Source organism: Martes martes (genome assembly GCF_963455335.1).
Source record: "Martes martes genome assembly, chromosome: 16".
Lineage (NCBI taxonomy): Eukaryota > Metazoa > Chordata > Mammalia > Carnivora > Mustelidae > Martes > Martes martes.
The window spans coordinates 36,209,733-36,215,960 of record NC_137904.1 but is presented as its reverse complement, the minus strand read 5'-3'; the positions used below and the strand labels follow the sequence as shown (position 1 = coordinate 36,215,960).

General features: G+C 42.4%; 1 pseudogene across 1 annotated transcript; it reads right to left on the bottom strand.

Annotated features, from left to right (window-relative positions):
- Window positions 1–3,963: 3,963 nt before the first annotated feature.
- On the bottom strand, window positions 3,964–4,827 carry LOC308357295 (small ribosomal subunit protein uS2B-like; annotated as a pseudogene). The gene has a single exon. The product of its transcript is annotated as a small ribosomal subunit protein uS2B-like (transcript).
- Between the last annotated feature and the right edge of the window lie 1,401 nt (window positions 4,828–6,228).

Here is a 6,228-nt window from a genome sequence, read left to right as displayed (position 1 = left end):
ATAAGAGACCCAGATGCCCCAGCAGTTTGTATTTTAACAAACCATGAGAGACTGTTGACTCTGAGAAACAAACTGAGGGTTTTGGAGGAGGGTGGGGTGGGGGATGGGTGAGCCTGGTGGTGGGTATTGTGGAGGGCACAGATTGCATGGAGCACTGGATGTGGTGCTTAAACAATGAATTCTGAAACACTGAAAAACAAATTTTTTTAAAAAGCCTCTTTCACCCTTTTTTTCTTTCAGTCTCAGGCAAGTATGGGCAGAGTTTTAGTTACACTGCAGACTGTTTACATTTCAAAGATATGGTAAAATCGGCATCTTCAAGAAACAGAGAAAGATGTAAGTTTCTTCCTTGGAGTTTTGGGGTATATTTTTCTATTATCAATAGTCTAGAAAAATTAGCACTTAAATGTTTCCTCTTTTTCTTAAGTGCAAGACAAGTGTACTTCCAACATCCTGATTTTTACAATACCTGTAAATGTACAGAGGCAAATAGGAAAGGATCTGCGTGGACTTTGTTTGGCTCTCAGAGTTATGCTTTTGTTTCTCCAAAGATTCAAGTTGCAAATCAAGAATTGTTGATTTTAACTTTTTTCTCTTGTATTCCTGGTAAGCTCTCATAAAAAAAAAAAAAAATTGTTCGCAGCTTTCATTAAAATGCTGAGAGGTTGACTAGCTTGCCCACCCACACTATTTTGAATTTGCCTTTTTCTATCAGGGAGAAATTTTTCTGCTAAGGAGGAAATTTAGAGATTTCTATGTTCCAGACCTTCAGGGTTTACTGCAGTTTGCCTTTATAAAATCTGTATAAAGCATTCAAAAAAAGGTCCTAGGATGCTCTCCTTTCCTAGTGCACAATTCAACTTTAGACCAATCCGCTTTCTTATTTTTTTTTAAGAGAGAATGCACGTGTGCACATATGCAAGGAGGTGGGGAGCACAGGGAGAGAGAGCATCTTAAGCAGGCTCTACACCCAGCACAGAGTCCGACATGGGACTCTATCTCTCAACCCCAAGATCATGACCTGAGTCAAAATCAGGAGTTGGATGCTCAACCAACCAAGCCACCCAGGTGCCCTGACCAATTCACTTTATAGGGAAATACACTACTATTGCTTCTATCAACCCCTGAACACTGTCCTATAGCTGATCTATATCCCAAATAATTTGTAGGAGGGTCATTTGTTTCCTGTGTGTGTAGGGAAGGAGGTTCTGAATGGCCCCTAATATTTTTAATTCTTTCCTCAATTTGGTAGGATCTTCTGAAAGTAGAGGTAAAGGGCTTTAAAATTTTAAAAATTTGTGCTGTCTTGGGCACAGGAATTCTTTGCAGGGGTTGGGGTTGGGGGTGGCGGTGAGGATACATCTGCAAAGGACATTGCCTGGGAAGGCCTGAAGCTGGCAGAGTCTGATTACAGAGCCCTGGAAAGCAGGAACAGTGAAGTGAACCACAGTGTCCAGCCCTCGTGATGCTGCTAAATTCACTTCCTGGCTGTCAGTATGTACACGAATAACCCGTAGACCCCATGCCCAGAGATAAGGATGGACTAAAGGACTGAGTGCTCTCTGGTTGTTTAGGGAAAGGGAAGTTAAAACAGGTAGGGTGCTTAAAAAAAGCAGGGTGTTTAAGGGATTTTCTGGGAAAGGTAGAAGAGTTTGGGAGCTAAAAGAATCTGGTGAGGAGATAGGGCTGTATTTTAAGAAAGAGAAGTTATATCAGATGTGGACTTTAGTTTCTGTTCGAAGTCTAATTTCAGATCTTCCATCTTATTAAAAGGGTTCTTTAAGGCTAGCCATTACATCCCTTTGTGTCCTCTTTTCAATTTGATCTTCCATAGGTACCAATAAGGCAATTCTTTAAGATGAAGAGTCTCTAAAAAAATTTCATTCAAATATACCGATCAACGCATCCACCATTTGACTATTAATGAGTAGGATCTTAACATTAATCTCAGCAGTGACTCAAACCAAAAACTTTTTATGACTTAATCATAGACACAAGGGGTGTCCCAAAGGAGCATGCAAAAGATGCAGCCCTCAGAAGATCCAGAAAGTTCACTCCCAGAGTTACCCTAAGAGAGTGAAGATCTTTGTTGTCACAGGCTGTAACAATGGTATAGTGTAAAGCGTATCTCTGGTCTCCCATAGGAATGTGAGATGCCTCCAACTCACACACTTGCTAATCTGAGACACTGAGTAGGCAAATGGGACTTCTCCAGGACCAACAAGACAACAGAGGTTGAGAGGACAAAGGACTGCTATAGACCAGGACCCCTTACAACAAATTCCCCTGAAAGCTGGAAAGATTGGACAGAAGCTGGCTGCTTGGGATTTCATGTCTCAGAACTTAGTCTATTCAACTGGCTACCAAATGCCCATTGGTATCTGCATCTTCTGGCTGGCAGACACCAGAGACAACATTCTCACTGGTCACGAAGCCCAGCTCTAAGCACATAGCAAAATGAAGACACAAAGAAAAACTATGACCTCCCAGGAGGAAAGGAATCAATAGAAAACAAGAGTACCCATAACAAATCTTTACCAGAGTCACAATACCCAAAGGACTAATGCACACTAATATTTTCTCCTGGTAATCTAAATCTAGAACAGGAAAAGGACTCTCCCTGCTCCACTTCCACCGGATCCAGTAGGCAGAGATCCCAAGGTTGATGTAGTAAGAATTCTCTCCTTGCGCCAGCTCTTGTCAGAGATCCCAACATCTCTCAGCTGTGGCTGCCCAGAGCAAAGAATGTGCAGAGCCCCACTTTGGGTGCCAGAACTGCCGGAAAGGAAATCTTTTCCCTTCTTCCCTTCTACATTCCTTGGCTGGTCTAATAATTAAATTGACATAAGAAAGGTTAACAGGAAAAAAATTTAATTTCTACACACCGGATCCCAAAGATATGAGGCTCAAAGAAGTGACCAGAGCAGGCAGCTTTTAGATCTTTTCGACAAAATCTGTGAAGAATTGACAAGACTAAGAGTTTGAGCTTAGAGTAAATAAATGAGGAAGTCAGTAGGTTTGTTTAGACAACCTTCTCAGCCTTGAATTCCCCATCTCTGGTATTAAGGATGCCTTCCAACCTCCTGGTATAAGGAGGAAACCTTCACATATGGGAGATTTATTTCCCACCATCAGGGACAGAAAGGAGGGTCAGAGTATCCTTGCCTGGGCTATTTCTCAAGTAACTTTATTTGAAATAATCAATATGCCAAAGTGGCATGATCTGGTGGGATATTTTGTTCACTTTACTTGAACTCTGCAATAGAAATATAAACTATTTTGTTTTTCACGTGTATAAAATGAAAGGCAGGGAAATTAACAGACTTGCCTCAAGTGACTCAGCCAATACTTTGTAGAGTTGGAGTCTGAACACGGGTTGTCCATTCCAAAGCCTCTACAATGCTCAGTTTATTAAACTGCCTTTTTTCCATTCTGTCCAAATCCTTTCACTGGCTTGGATTTTGCAATACCAAATACTGTCTGAAATAAGAGTGCCACTGGTTAGAGCTTAACGACATCATAGCTGGAAGAAGACTTTTACTTTAGACTTGTATTTGTATGGCCTTGCTTAACTACATACTAGTATTAATAATCACTATCATATCAGAAGTGAAAGGACCTCTCACCACCACCTCTCACTCATGACTGAGTCCTAATTATGTGCTGGGAATCACACTAGACACTCTAGACATATCGTCTTCTTTAAGTAGAGCATTATATAGTAGTCCCATTGGCCTTGGTGTTATAGACTGATCGGTGCTCCCCCAAACTCAGATAATGAAGTCTAAACCCCTAATACTATAGAATGTGACCGTATTTGGAGATAAAGCCTTTATAGAAATAATTAAGACTAAATGGGATCCTATGAGTGTCAAGTGACTTGGGGACAATTTTTTCTTTTTTCTTTTTCTTTTTTTTCCAACAACTTTATTTCCATTTTGTTTGCCTTTATGGAAGAGCAGCTTAAGACCACTCAGTGATTGTTGCGACCCACTGAGTGCCCTGAGCCGTGGGAGCTGCTGACCAGACTTCGGTGACCAGCTGAGTGTTCCAGTCTTCAGCAGGGAACTGCTGAACAGGCACCAAGGGCACCTGCATGCCTTCAGACCAGTCTGCGACTTTAGCTGTGAATTCAGGAGCGGACGCCGTCCATTCATCCTGAAATTCCTTCTTCTTGGTCACAGCCTTTCCAGCAGCAGCCTGCTCTTCTTTTCAATCTCTTCAGGATCTCTGTAGAAGCAGAGATCAGGCATGACCTCCTATGGGCACTCACAGGAAATGGTGCCACGCATGCACAAAACTTCCCTGACCAGCATCTTCTACTACAACAGACCCACTGAGTGAGCTCCCTTGTTGTTGCAAGGGATGGCAATGTCCACAGAGCACAGAGGAGAGTCTGTGTTACACAGAGCTATGGTAGGCAGGTTAACATGAGATGCCTCTGTGAGAGGCTGGTGGTCAGCCCTGGAATCAGTAACCACCAGTAGTCTGGGCTCCCAGAAGGCTGCCTGGATCCGGTTAGCGAACATTCCAGGAGTGAAGCGGCCGGCAACAGCGGTGGCTCCAGTAGCAGCAGCAAATTTCAGCACAGCTTGCTGGCCAGTATTCCTGGACGATATGACACCAACATCAGCTGGGTTTTCAATGGCAACAATGGTATGAGCTGCCAGTAGAAGCTTCTCCCAGGTTCTCTTCAGATTTATGTTGTAGATACCATGACTGTTCCATTTAGAAGTCAAGGTTGGTGCCACCTAAATGCGTTCCCGCTGCAAGGAATTTGAGGACATCTTCCTTCTTCATTTGCAGGACATCAAGGGCTCTGGACATTGTAAAAGTTTCCACTCAAGTTACAACGGGAATGCAAAACAATGCCGGATGGACCCTTCCCTGGGTGGTGTGGAAAAAGTACTTTTTCTTCTTTTTTTCATTGCAGATATTTATTTTAGTTTTGTTAATTTCAAATATTCATTGACCTCTTGGTGTCACTTGGTGTCAATATAACTGGTGTCCCTATAAGAAGTGACAGACAGCAGGGATGCATGCACACAGAGAAAAGGCCATGTGGGGACTCAGTGAGAAGGGGGCAATCTGCAAGCCGAGGAAAGAGGCCTCAGCAAAAACCGAACCCGCTGACACTTTGATCTCAGATTTCTAGCTCTCCGAAGTATGAGAAAATAAATTTCTGTTGTTTAAACCACCCTACCTTTGGCATTTTGCTAAGGCCACTGTAGCAAACTAAAACACATGTAAGACATGATAAATTTCAGTAAGATTTCCTTGTACTCCTGAAACTGATCTAAAGCAAGAAAAACTAACACAACGGAAAAATCAGTCATGCAATTCTAGTGCTACCTGATCCTCCTGCTTTTTGGCAATGGCTATGGAATCGAGGGGTGTTCTTTGTCCACCCAGGACATACAGAGCTAATAACTGCTTCAGTCCAAGACAATGACATTGACTAGGAGCCCACTGCCAATCAAGATCAGTACATTATTAGAAAGGCCTAACACGTAAAATGGAAAATAGGAACCTTCAGAGAAAGCGTGCATGGTGTATGAATGTGAGAATAGGTCAGAGTGGCACAGGTGTTCTCTAACATTTTCACAGAAAAGTCCATTCTCCACATGTGAATGATGAAATAAATCCTCCAAGGGGTCAAACAGAAGATAGTTCTTTCAGTAAAGAGGCTCAATAAAGAACCTCATGCAAAACAATAATTATTAAAGGCCAAGCAGAAACCACGACGTTTGGCAAAGAGGTTAGCCTTACCTGAAAGATTGCAGCTGGGGAAGGCACAGAAAGAGGGTTAAAAAGAGAGTCTATCAGGGACCTTTTGTGGGGATACCATGAAAATCAAGCCCAAGGATTATTCTCCACAGATAAACTGCTGAGGCCAACAGAGGAGGGGCTGTGGATAAAGGGATTGTGTTTTAGGTGAACTCGATCTGAAATAGCCAGTTCTCTAGAGACATTTTACATATAAACAATGTTTTTATTCAGACGTCTTAGAAACAGAAGCTGAGGACCCTATTCATCAAGCCTGGTAACATGAAACAGAAACAATGTAATGCTACTTTCTGAACTATTAAGTTAAAAGTTTGTCTAGCATTTCTGAGCATGCCTGGGTCTCTGCAGTACATCGTACACTGGGTTAGTCAGGATAGATATTTGAGGTTGGCAAAATAACCATCATTTCTGTCCAAACAACCCTCAACAGAGCTGAGGGCT